This window comes from Aphelocoma coerulescens, chromosome 18 (assembly GCF_041296385.1).
Source record: "Aphelocoma coerulescens isolate FSJ_1873_10779 chromosome 18, UR_Acoe_1.0, whole genome shotgun sequence".
Taxonomy (NCBI): Eukaryota; Metazoa; Chordata; class Aves; order Passeriformes; family Corvidae; genus Aphelocoma; species Aphelocoma coerulescens.
Window position 1 is genome coordinate 12,283,334 of NC_091031.1, and position 13,369 is coordinate 12,296,702.

Genomic DNA, 13,369 nt, shown 5'->3' on the forward strand with positions numbered 1-13,369 from the left:
TGGGAAAGCAAAGACAATTGGGTGGAACATGATGTTCCACAAGGAATAGTTTTCCACCCATTTGCCATCTCATGACTGCTGTCACAGGCTGTGGAGGGACCACATTCTGAGGAGAGCCCAAGGATGAATGCTGCCCTGACCTAACAGGACCTAGGCCTCCAGGCAGGTTCCAATTAGCCAAAATTAGTCAGCTGTGGCCAGGGTTTGTCTTCCTTTAAACACAAAAGAGTGTGTAAGCAATAGCCCTTTTCTCCACATTGCCCACTCAACCCTTTGTGGCCTTACCCCCTTCCCCAGGGAGCCTCCTCCAGTTTTGTTTCTCCCCTTCCTGAGCCGTGCCAATCATTAAAGACTCTGAGCAGCCCCATTATCATCCTGGGCAATTCTTAACTCATTAGGCTTTAAAGTTGTTGAAAAAAAAACCCAAACCAAGCAAATGCTTAAGCACGATAAAAGGATGTTAATGTTTTACCCCACCGACAATGACTGAGCCTGTAGGACAATTATTACGGATATTTCCATGGGTTTAGTGTTACTCTTTTCCTGACGTGAGGTCCTTTGCGTGGCACCTAATTAAAAATAGAGGAGTTTAATCTGCAGCCAACCTCAGAGGTTGATTTGAATTCTCCCACTGTGAACTTTCAAACATGGAAGCACGCCTGTTTGCACCGATGGGATCCAATATCCTGCCTTTGCAATGGACTTTTTGCATTTTGGCAGGCTGCACACCCAGGATTGTGCCAGACTGCAGCATTAATAATTCACTACCTGATCTGATCTTTCAGCAGGAAACACAAGTAAAGATGACGTTAAGTGCTGCTTCGCTTCCCCTCCTCTGCCATTCTCCTGTTGTGTCTTCAGATTGTGCTTAATCTGATGGGAATTTAGTATTAAATTAACACAAAAAGTCACATTTTAGGAGGTCAAAACCACATCTACAGCTGAAGAGAGAAACTGGATTTCCTGCTGAGTTTACTTTTAAAACCAGCATTTTAATTTTTGTTCGGCTCTCTGTACAAGAAAGAGATGAAATGTGTTTAGAGTAGGATGCGGGATAGGATAGCAGAAATTTTAGATTGCTAATGAGCAGCATATTAGCACTTTTCTCCTGGTTGTGTGAAAAAATAGGTTACCTGTGGAGATGAGAGGACATTTTCCTTCTCGAGGGGAAGAACTCCATTTTCTAGCAAGATTTGCAAGTTTTTTCTCTGCATTGCAACAGAAAAAAAACCTCCTCTAGGAGTAAACTCCAAAGCATGTTTATATGGTTGAAAATGGTCTGAGCCATTTCTCCCATGCCAGGTAACAGCCAGCTGCACACACACCTGCACCTGCTCAGCTAGGGGGTTGTGGACCATGTACTCCCAAAAGCTTTCTTCAGTGACAAAGCTGCTGTCTCAGAGTCAATAGCCAAAGTGACCTAAAGGTTTTAGCAAGCTACAAGTGTTCCCCTTCTCAGAGACTGGATTTTGCTTTAAACAAAAAAAAAAACAAAACACCAAAAACATCCAAACAAACAAACAAACAAACAAGCAAATCCCCTAGAAATCTGAAGAAGATAACCTCAATTTTGACAAAACAGTTTCACTCAGAGTGTTTTGTAGAAGGTGCAGTTTTTCACGTAGCCCTATGTACTTTCTATTTGATGCCTTAATTATTGCATCTCAAAAGCTATTAGAAGGAAGGGAAAATACTTTGCTTTCTTTTCCAAAATAGACTGTGCTACTATTTAGCACTCATCCCCTGTTCTGGTACTGTTATCACATTAACACTTAGAGATCCCAAGCAAGGTCAATGCCTTTGTCTGTCAGCCTTTGTACTGACAAGAGACGGTCCTTGCCCCAAAGACCTTAAAATATAAATAGATAAGACAGACAAAGGGAGAAAGAAAGGGAACATTTCTATCATCGTCACAGATAGGAAACAGGAAGATAAAATGGTTTGCTGGAGGTCAGTGACACAGAGCTGGGGAAAGAACACTCTTAAGTCTCTGTCAAGTGTCTTTAACCATGAAGCTGCCCAAAGAAAGTCTGTATTTCCTCCAGCGTTTCATTTAGGTACCTGCAGAGATGCCCAGAAAAGGAGGCTGTAAGAAATCAGTGCAGACATTCAGAGAGGTTTAGTTTCCAAGGGGAACTTCTGAAAGGGATATGGCAGAAACAGCAGAAGTTACACCAAAGCGAAGTCCAAAAGCAGAGACCAAAACTGGCAAGTCTGGACTCTACTGCTAAGAACACACAAGTTGAGAAAAGCAGCCCCAGAGCCACTCCTCAGTGTCCATATTAACAGAAAAAAATGGGATGTGGTGGTCAAGAAGTCACTCTCCAAGAAATAAGAGCAAGAATTTAGGGCAGGATGAGATGACGCAAGAGCTTAAATTGATCTGCCTTTGGTGTGCCAATGACAGCAGAATGACATGCCTGGTTTAGTTCCACATTTCTGATAAAGACTGATACATTAAAAAGACAGTGGGACCTATTTTGGGCAGAATCAAAAGAATTGAAGGACTAAGTTCGTGGCTACCTTTTACACTGCTATACAAAGTCAGGAAAGAAAAAATAAAAGGGGGGGAAAAAGCCCCACCAGACTTTATGGCATAAGACATTCTGTAGAAGAATTTGCACTTCAGCTCCATTTAGTGACTGGTGTCTGCCCTGTCATGTGAGATTTCCCACCCTTTATTCATTTTTCTTCTTGTGTCATGAAGAATGTCAGAGAAAGAGCTCCCCCTTTCTCCCTCACAAGCTTTACGTCTCTGTGCATCTGGGGGCAGCTGGCTCTGTGAATAACTGTGCACAGGGTGGTGGCTCTTATCCCCGGCTGTGACATGCCAAGCAGGTAATGTTAGAAGTCTTATGTTGAAACAGAGTTTAAGAGTCTGTTTAGTTAACCTAGGTTAAGTTCTGCAGTTTCTCTCTGCTTTCTCTGCCTTCCTCCAAACATAACTCGTCAAGGGAATTTGCATTTTTGGGGCTTTGTCTTCCCAGCATTGTTGGTGTTAGACCACAGCAGGGACATCTATAGTGACACATAAACTATACAGCAGTGCAGGAAAAAACAAGTCACATCTATTTCACCAAAATCTTTCAGTATGGGGTTTGTGCTCAGCCTTGTTGCAAGACTCTGCACTGACACAGGTAAAGGAGATTAATTTTGGCACTAGAGTGTAAGAGAGCAGCCTGGTCCATGCAACTGCAAGAAGAGCTTGTCCCAGCTCGGCTCTGGATTTTTCCCTGGCCCACAACAAGCAGTTCTGGGTTTTGTCTCAGCCTGGATGAGTGAAGAAGTAAAGCCACGTCTACATCAGGCTGTACCTCTTAGACCACGATTGTCTTGGTTGCTCCATGGCTGTAACTCTGCCAGTTTATGCAGCCCCAGTGGGTCTGTGCTCGGCTTTCTAGGGACACTGCAGAGCCAGGGGTATCCTCTGCTTTCTAGACCATTCCCAACAAGCACAGGACTGCACACAACCAAGTCTGAGAAATGAGAGAGTTTAGAGCAACAAGCACACCACCAAAATGAGCAACACTGCGTGCCTCACACTGCACACTATCAGTTTATCCATTCTTAATACAACCCTTGGAATACTTTCTTGCCTTTTTTCCCCCTTCCTCACATCTATTGCTCTCCCATCCATACTTCCCCCAAACAGTAATGTCTTCCAACCTCCTCCAGTTTTCCTCCCCAAACAAGAGGAGCCTGCTGAGCAGGACGGGGAGCGGAGGCCCTTCCTAATTGGACTGGTCATGGAGATTGTTCATCTCGCAAGAAGAGCACCCGCAGGGACCTCCCAGTGCCCAAACCTGCCTGCAGACCTACACCTGTCCTTTGTCACAGCTGGGCTGGCTGGATCTGGAACCTAATCCCAGGAGGAGTGGGGAGGGAGGTTATTTTATCTATTTTCTCTTCAGAGAAAGGCAAACAGGATGGGCATTAATGGATCTTGAGAAAGAAACATTACCCAAGTCAAACACACAGCGGGCTCTGAAGAAACCGGATGTCCATGATGTTATACCTGGATTCACCTTGGTATCTCCTTTTATAATAAGGACAGACTTGGGGAGGAAATGAAGATATGTAAGCACAGGACGAAGAAAATTTTCAAGAAGCATTGACCAAGTCTGTTCTAATTCAATGCAGGCTCCCCACAAGAGAAAGGGAGTTCAGACTTAGTGCTGCCAACCATCACCATTAGCCCCAGGAGCTTACCACCACCCATCCTGATGTCCACTCAGCCTTAGTCCCACCTTCACAAATAATGCCTGGGCCAACTCATCCATTCACCAGAACACCCTTGCAGTGAGTTTCTCTTGCCAGAGAACTGCAAAGAACAGAAATATAATTAAAAAACATTGGGGAGGACTTAATGGAAATGGATGATGCCTCCATTTGAGCTGAAAGTCAAAGTTTTGTTTGATCTCATTTACCCGTTAGTAAATAACTAGTTCAGAGAACGACTACTGGCATGGACCTCAAAAGTTTATGTCCTTGGCAGTTTCTGGGTCTTGTATTACCTTCTGTAACAATAACACTGTAAAATTAGACCTGCATTAATGCTGAACTGCAGAGATTTCACAAAAAAGAGCAAGCAGACCTAATCTGACCATCCAGGCACTGATTATAATGATCAGTGTAATAAAGATTTGACACTTGCAGGCTTGCCATGAGAGACCTGCATTTGTGTACCAATTTTCCTCATTAAGCCCTACACCACGGACCTGCCACCCCCAGTCAGACCCTTCCTGACACTCCAGCAAGTGGGAAGCAACACACATCCCATGGGAGTTTCCCTTGATCCAATCCAATTTCTGGTTAAGATCTTTTAGCAACTACTTTTAATGCCAAAACACAATGTCCTTCAGCTGACAGAAGATGTGCACATTTACAGTGGGAAATGAGAATATGTTTTAGACTGCTTCTGCTGGAAGAACACATTCAGTAAGTGGGGGGTCTTTCCGCTTCCCACTTCTTCTGAAGAAGCAGTTCATATTTCCTTTGGAAGTTTTCATTCTTCCAGTAAAATATAGTTTGTTTTTAAGCTGGAAACTTTAGTTGTTTTGGCTGAAGTGGCATGTTGTTACCTTTTGGGTTCTAACAGTTTAATTTTACTGTTTTGACAAAACATTAGAGAGAAACTTACCTAAATGGGAGCTTTTATCACACAAGGCCATTAAAAAAACTTTTTGGAAAACTTTTGCCTAAGTAAAAATTGTTCTTAAATAACACTATAGTCCTGCTCAGATTTAACTTCTCCCTGTTTATTTTATTTAGCTTATGCACCGTGGTCACTGGCAGGAAATTAGAGGCAATCCCAACCTCAGATTTATTAACACACCTTTCTTGAACATGCTACTAGAGATTTATGATTGTCAGCTTTGACTTAGAAAACATTTGAATGACAAACCTTTCAAATGGAAGAGTTTTCAAAAATCTCTGTCCAGGATCAGCACCTTGTAAATTTGCCTGTCACAACTGTTTCTGTTTGAAATGTTCAAGTTTATTCTGATATTCATGTTTGTACTGCAAATGGAAAGTGTATCTAAGCAGTTATTGAGGAATATTATTTTAAAATAATGGAAAAAAAATAAAGCAGGTTAATGGGGGCATTTCTGATTTTTTAATTTAAATAAAACAAGCCAAATTTGGAGGTTTATGGAAGATAAAAAATTTACACAAAAGATTCTCACCACAGATCACCTCATAGTGATTTTCCATTTCCAACCCCCTTTCTTTTCCCACTGGCCCTCTGTCCTGTCCTGCAGATGAGTGATCTGTTTTCACCCTTCATTTTCCTCATTTGCCTCTAAAAAGGGGAGATGGGAAGGGAAAATCAGAAAAAAAATTTTTTTGAGAGAATATTTGGGCCAGTTTCTTTTTCTTGGTATTATTCTTACCAAAAATATTCAAACCTTGGGTCTTATCATTATTTTTTCTCTTTCCAAATTAATCTTCAGCCTGCCTGACTTGTCATAGATGTAAAGAAAGAACTAAGGCCATGGTTGGTCCAAAAAACAAAAACGTTTTTCAAATTTTTAAAAATCTCCATAGGATATTAATTTTCAAAACCAAACATCACCCTCCTCACAAATAAGGACTGCTTTGCAATCTCTTCCCTCTGTTTATTAATGCATTTATTTTTCTGTTCATCTGTCTAAGGATTGTCTTTATTTGGGCTCTGGCAGGGGCAGAGTGGATGTCAAACACACAAACTCCAGCCCACATCCATCCTGCTGACCACAGCCAGGATCCTATGGATAAGGAGAAACTTGGTCTTCAGGAGAGCTGCAAATATTTCCCTGAGCAGCTCAACTCACCCGCTCCAAGCCAGAGGAACTGTCGTATTTGTCTTGTTTTATTCTGCTAGAAGAAATACTGTAAAAGGTGGGGCAGGGGAGGATGCAGGAATGGGTGTTTTCATCCCAGGATGCTGCAAAAGAGGCTGGAGAGCTTCTGGGACGCCCATGGAACACTGGCCCTCAAGTGCTGCCAGTGCTCTAATCCAGGGGTATTTGAAATTTCAATTATTTATGTGTTCATGCTGTGGGTTAATGCTGACTGACACTAAAACACTGCCTAGATTTAGCTTCATAAAATTTTTATCCCCACTACGAACTGCTAGTCTTTCTCCAATTTCATTTAAAGGAAACAGAGTATTGAAAAGCCTATTGAGGAATTCATGAGCAACTAGCTACAACCTCACTTTTCCTCCTAGCCAAATCCTGGGACTTCATTACCATGGCAACATATCATAATTTTAATTCCCTTCCTGATTGCCACTGCAGAGAAACCAATACATCTGCTTGCTTTCCTTGCAGCCTGCCATGCCCTTTGTAGTGGGTGTAAAGGTTCACAGCATTTGCTTCCCAGGGCTCACGATCCAGAAAAGGATGCTGTGTCCTTTTTTTGGGTTAAACACCCAGAAAAGATCAATAAAATTCAGTAAACCTGACTCAGGCAACTCAGGCAATACCTGTGGTGTTCTGACTTCTGGGCATCTCAAACACTCAAGCACAGCCCTAGGCGGTGGAAGCCCCCAGAAAGATCAAGCTTCCTATACATTGGGGTGTTTTCGGTATTTTACAAGAAGGAAGAGCAGCTTCCACGACGGAGAGAACCGAAAAAGGGATGAGAGGTCTTTATGAGAAAACAGGGTATCCAGCAACCATCATCCCTGGTTTGAGGTTTCACTTACTTTGGAAATTATCACACTCCAAAGCATTTACAGGATTATAATCTCTCTGCTGGAATCTGAAAAGAGGCCTCAAACACCAACAGACGAATTATTTATCTAGTTCACATAAAATCACTTGTTTGAGGCTGAAAATCCTCATTCAGACTCAGAGCCTAACAGGCAGCCCTGGCAGGGGGTCACAGACATTTGGTGCTGCCTCACGTACAGAACATCAGTCAGTGAGCCCTGCAAGAAATCAGACAAGATGAGCCAGGGGTGGAGACAGTTGCTCCATTGCTTGAGCATGATCCATTAATGTTCCATTAGCCGACAGAGGTGATTTGCTGCAGCACCCCATCCCCTTCTCAATCCCACTTCTCCTGGGCTGAGCTCCAGTGTTCCCCTCTCAGTGCACCCCAGCAAGGATGGACACAGCGGGTGTCTCCGCAACAGGCATTCCTGTGGGAATTAGACCTCCCATTGGCAGAAAATTCTGGGGTTTATTCCCCTCAAAAGCCCCACAGCAGCAGCCCTGTGCACCAGTAACTTGCCTGTGGTGGAGCAGCCAGAAGCACAGACTCCCCATGGGTAAGCTTTTTCTAGTGCCCATCACACAGAGGTAAAGGCAGAAAGGATCTTCTGGAGTTTGGACCTGCCCTCTAAACCCACTTGAACTGCATTATGCATGTATATTTATCATGCATGTGCATATATCTAATATTTATTTTATATGTGTATTTATAATGCCCAATTTTGTTGCAGACATCTGGAGAGTCACAACTCATTTAAGCACAGAAAAGGCATGGGAGATTCACCCTTCTTTAATGGCAGGAATGAAGAAAAGAGCAGATTGAAACAGTGGAATCTATTTAGCTACAAATCAGCCTTTTCCATCACCTCTAAAAATCCAGCCTTTCTTCTTGCTGAAGGGTTAAAATTTCTGAACAGAAACCACAGTGTTTTCCTTCTTTTTTCCTGAGCTTTTTTTTTTAGTTACTCTTTCAATATTGTTTTTCCTCTTCTAAAAAATAATCTAAGTAATTATAATAATAAAATGGATGTGAGCAAAATGGGTACTGTGGGGTTTATAAAACACAAATTTCCCTTTCCTTGGAAATTTGGTCTCTCCTACACTTAAGCCTTTCAAACTCTGCCCAGACTCCTAAGGTGGCATGAACCCCACAAGGCCTGTAAGGCCTGAAGAGGAAATCACTCCAATATCCAGCTCTCCTCAGCAGATGCAGGATTGCTAACACAGCATTGAGCACTGCCAGGGGATGCTGCCCTCACTGCAGTGGGGAAGGATCCTCATTGAGCATAAATTAATAAACATCTAATAAATGAGTTTGGTAATTCTGGACATGCACAGAAACGTCTTTGGTGGGGGAGAATCCTGCAGCTGAGCTGGACTTGCTCAAACCTCACCAATTACCATCAGGTTGAGTATCCAACCATACATACACCCAGCAGGAATCAGCTCCTCAGCCAGCAAAGGACCACATTTGGTTTAGGCTTTTAAAATTTTTTTAAACTGTTTTCTGAAAATAACCCAAGAAAAACCTTCCTTGATGTTCACTAAGCTGTTATTGGCAAAATATCACTGATGTGAAAACAAGGAATCTTTCTTAAAGGTTGAATGTATCCAAACTGCTCTAGCCCTTTCTTTTTTGCTATTCCTTTATTTATTTTTAAACTGATAACTACTCTCTGCAGTTTAATTAATGCAGAAAGGGGGAATTCCACTGTGATTTAGGAACAGAAAACACCAGCTCTCAGCCTGAGAGATCATGTAACCTCCATTAAAAACTAACTTTTATGTCCAAATTACTACAAAATCCTCAGAGTGTGTCAGGTCTGAATGCTGTGTCCCCTGGCTCCAGAGAAGCTTCTTTCCCTCCTGTGCAGTGGCAGGTAAGAATCTGGCTTTATGCTCAAGCCTGGCTTTATGTCAAAATATGACATTACTTCTTCCACAGTATGTTTGTTGCCTCACCACTGTGGTACAGACTTCATGGGAGATGGTGGCGTTGGCAAATTAGGTATCCCAGGTCCTCTAGTGTCTGAAATGAGCTGCAGTATATCCCAAATAATTCACTTTATGGTTATTCAGGGGTATGGATCAAAATCTTCTCTACAGATCCTTCCAGAGCTGTTATTCTGCCCAGTTAACCAATGAGGATTTTTTTTGAGAAGACTTTGCTTCATAGCTGCTTCCTGTTCACCAGAGGGTTGGAGCAGCTGTGCTGTGAGGAAAGGCTGAGAGAATTGGGATTGTTCAGCCTGAAGAAAAGACTTTGGGGTAACCTCATTGTGGCCATCCAGTGCCTGAAGAGCCAACAGGAAAGATGGAGAGAGACTGTTTACAAGGGCCTGGAATGCCAGGACAAGGGGGAATGGCTTCACACTGACAGAGAGTAGGTTTAGATGGGATATTAGGAAGACATTTTTCTCTGTGAGGGTGGTGAGGCCCTGGCCCAGGTGGTCCAGAGAAGCTGTGGCTGCCCTGGAAGTGCTCAAGGCAAGCTTGGATGGGGCTTGGAGCAACCTGGGGTAGTGGAAGATGTCCCTGCCCATGGCAGAGGGTAGAACTGGATGAGCTTTAAGGTACCTTTCAACCCAAACCATTCTGGGAATCTGTGATTCTCTGATCCTCACTGATGCTCAGGACACGAAGATACAACCCTCATCTGTCACACAGTCTCCCTGCAGTCAGAGCAGAGAAACAGCCAGTACCAGAGGATGGTAAAGTTCACACTAAAGTAGGTGGCCAATGTAGAGAAATTTTCCTCCTCCAAATATACCGAAAGCAGTGATTTAGAATGTATATTTACACAAAACTTCCACCTACAGCAGCAGGTGAGACAAGTCCCACCTTGACCTCATTCTATCTGAGTTCATCTGCTGGGAAAACCCTGCGGGGTCTCCAGCATGAGCTGCCTCTGTCCTGGCCCTACGGGTGAGGATCAGCATAGTTGGATGCAGGGCAAGCAACCCCATCACAGGTGACAGCAGGACCCTCTCAGGAAAATGTGGAGCTCTGTGGAGTACTGGGAAGAACACAAGGCACAGAGAAGTGCTTGAGCTGACTACAGCATGCCTGACTTCCACCGCAGGTTGATTGATCTTTGCTTAAGGCATCAATGATCTGATTTTCCCCTCAGGTTTTCTTCCCAAATCCATAGCCAAGTGCAGAAGATACAGTCATTTAGACCTCGGTGAAACTCTGGGAAGGCAGAGGTACTATCAATGGCCCTGTGAAACAACGTGTATTTTTACACTAAGTACAGTTTTTTGATGTGCTGATTTTTTGGCAACATGTTAAGCAGCAAAGTCAGTCAGACCTTTCATTTCTCTAACCAGCTTTAAGGGATTTGTAATATTATACTCAGTTATTGGAGAGAAGAAGGAAATTGTTTGTCTGATTACAAATCTGTTATTTATTGTGCATTTAGAGCACAATCACCTAATGCAGGATATTTTATCCCAGTTTTAGGGAGGTGGGAGTGGAAATCAACAGTCCTGTCCTACCAAATGACATAAACCCACTCTGATCTCAGAAGTCACCTCCTGAATACTAAAGAGCTGGAACATAAAGGCTTTTAAAGAATATAGTTTCCAATTAGGTCATTGGTTTCAAACAGAGGGTGTACTAAATTAGTAACATTTGGTGGCAAATTTCTTTGAAGTTCTCATTAATCTTGGTCTTGGATTTGAACTTTTCTTGGCAATGTTCCTTATAGAATTTGGATCCCAGTTATGTCAAAACAACTGATTAGCCCCACAGTTTGAAGGCAGGGGGGATTAGGTAGGGCGGGTGTTAGATTTCATGAAAAGCCTATTTACCTACTCGTTTAGCATGACCAAATGGGAGGGCAGCCAGCAGGGGAGACGTGTTGGAAAGATTCCAGTGCTCCTGTCTAATTAGGGATCTCCACAGCAAAGAGTAGCAATGGATTTGTGAGAGGAGCCACTGTTCACACGCAGCTGCCCTCTGGGTCCAGGCAAGGGCTGAGGGCTTCCCTTGACCTGTGGTGGCTCTTCTGCATAATCAGACTGCCCACTTCCTCAGCTCTTGGAAAATTAGTGGGAAGGAAGAAATACTTTCAGAGAACATCTTTAAGTAGTATCCTTTCTTCTTCATGAGTGGCCTAAAGCAAACTTCTCCCCAAAATCAATTGAACTCTTTCCATCTGTTCCAACACATTCAACACCAGGCTTCTGAATAGCTCAGAACCACCAAAACCAAGAACTCTTAAGAAACTCAATGGGAAGTTCTCATGTAGCCTCTATCAAAGGAGCAATAAGTTTACTTAATCACTTAATGAACCATAACCCAGAGGAGAAAACACATGGTGAGTCACAGCAGTGGTGAAGCTTGACAAGTTCTCAAGAGGACCTGCTATGGCAAACCAAACCTGGGGCACACTCATGTCCACCATGCACATCTCCTTCCTGAGGCACCAGTTAGCCAAAGAACAAAGACAGACACCGGGAGGCCTTTCCTGGAAATCACAACCCAGCAGCAGAGACCTGATAAGGAGAAAGCTCAGAAGTTGCATGAGAAAAAAGTGCTCTGTCTTATAGAGGCATGAAACGAGTGAGAGACAGGCTACTGGCATCGCCAGGGACATCTGATCCCAGGCCAAGGCAGAGATCCAGCCCTGGAGGGTGCAAGGCCAGCTTTACTTACGGGTCAGCTGGCAGCACCCAGGCTTGACACAGCTTCAAGCCTCTTGTCACCTCCTGCAGCTACTGCTAACTTTAGGGGTACCAGGATGGGTACGAACAAAATTTCTGGGTGGTAAAGCTGCATGAGGCACGAGCCAGCCTTCCCAGTGCTGCTCCTTCCTCGGGAAACTGCCCCGAAGAAGAAGAAGGTCATGAGGAAACTGCAACTGGTGCAGCAGCGGCAATGCTTGGTAGGGAGGAATGAAGACACCAGTATAGTGCTCAGACACAATAACATGGTATAAAAATGTTAAATTCATCTTTTCCTTGACAGGAAAAAAAACAAACCCTCAGGATTCTGCTTTAATTTGAGGAAATTATTGGTTCAGGTCTTATTTTATGTAAAACTCTTGCTTCCATCTCTAGACAACCAATCTTAAACATTTCAGCAGTGATCAGAAAGTCTTCTCTTACAACAAAATGCAGTGAATATCTGGCCACAGCTTTTGTTCTCACCATCCCTGACAACCTGACAAACACACCCAGTTTTCAGCATAGATACAGCCTCACTGGCTTTAGCAGGAACTCTTAACATCAATAACGACTGTACATATGCAGAGGTGTTTGCAGGATCATGGCCACAACATTAGCATAGAACTAACTTTAATAAGCCTAATTAGGGTCATTCTGCAATAGTGTGAAAAGTAGCACTGATACTTATTGGCTGGGGAGGGAGAAATCACAAGTACTTTCCCACAAGTTGGTGACCTCAGGGTAGGACTTCAGAAATCTCTCCTATAAAACTGGAGCCACAGAAAACCAAGTTGGCTGCATTTAGAGGAGCCATGGAAATACTTCTTTTTTTTTTTTTCCAGCGGAACATTTTGGCTGTGAACCATTTCTTCCACACTTTGGATCTCAGTAATGTTCCTCACTTAATAATGTCGAAGCATGGAAAAAAATAACCAAGAGGAGGAGAAAAAGTGTGTAAGAGCCATTTTTGAAGGATTAAATTCTAAAGAAGGGAAGATTTTTAGGGTGTTCAATAAAAGTTGCACAGGTAAAAAGAGAAGTGTCCTGTGGCACTTTTGTCTTGTCTTCTTCAGAAATATAAGCTGCAGCTGGAGGACAAATCCAGTTCATTCGCCTTCTGGCTTTGCGGCCTTGTTTTGCCACCATTAATGAAGGTTTTCTCAACAGAGCAGAGCCATTTCCTGTATTTTTCCTAATCCCTCTGGCACAGTGGGCCTGCCACACAATCCCAGAAAAGTTTGAGTTTGAAGGGACCTCCAAGAGCACCTTGTTCCAACTCCCTGCCATGGGTGGGGACACCTCCCACTAGACCAGGTTGCTCAATGCCCCTTCTAGGCTGTCCACAAAACAAAACAAGCCACCCAAACCCACAAGGTGCTGTGGGCTTTCCAGGACTGCCCTCCCTGACCCCATCACATGTCCAAATCTTCAGCAGGTCCAAAGACCATGAGCTGTCCCTGAGCACTCCAAGGAGACACCAGCAGTGATTTGAAAGCT